Here is a 333-nt window from a genome sequence, read left to right as displayed (position 1 = left end):
TCTCTTCTCTTTTTAAAGGGGAAACTGAGCTTGATTCAAGAAAAAGGAGAAACCCCCCCCCCAATTCTGCTCAGTAGAGCTTTCACGGCAAAGCCCTAGCTCGAGCCCCCAGCAACGACAGAGGGGCAAAGGAAGGCAGAGCCATGCAGGACAGAGGTACTGGCTGGTGGTTGATGCCCCCCGTCCCCGGGGTGATGCCCCAACCTCTCCTTTCACCTCCCTGAGCACCCCTGCTCACTCTACTCTCCGCCGTCCTGGGTAGGATGTGAGATGGACGCCCTTCTGCAGCCACAGAGGGTGGCTTAACTATCGCCCGGGAGCGGCAGTTGATGT

The 333-nt window shown here is 58.0% G+C and overlaps 1 protein-coding gene across 1 annotated transcript in view; it reads right to left on the bottom strand.

Moving 5' to 3' along the window:
• Nucleotides 1-333, bottom strand: part of LCAT (lecithin-cholesterol acyltransferase) — a 6,541-nt gene that overhangs the window by 5,673 nt on the left and 535 nt on the right. The window lies entirely within an intron of this gene.

Source organism: Egretta garzetta, unplaced genomic scaffold, assembly GCF_000687185.1.
Source record: "Egretta garzetta isolate BGI_Z169 unplaced genomic scaffold, ASM68718v1 scaffold27, whole genome shotgun sequence".
Lineage (NCBI taxonomy): Eukaryota > Metazoa > Chordata > Aves > Pelecaniformes > Ardeidae > Egretta > Egretta garzetta.
Note: the sequence above shows the minus strand (reverse complement) of the source record. Positions and strands in the feature narration are given on the sequence as shown.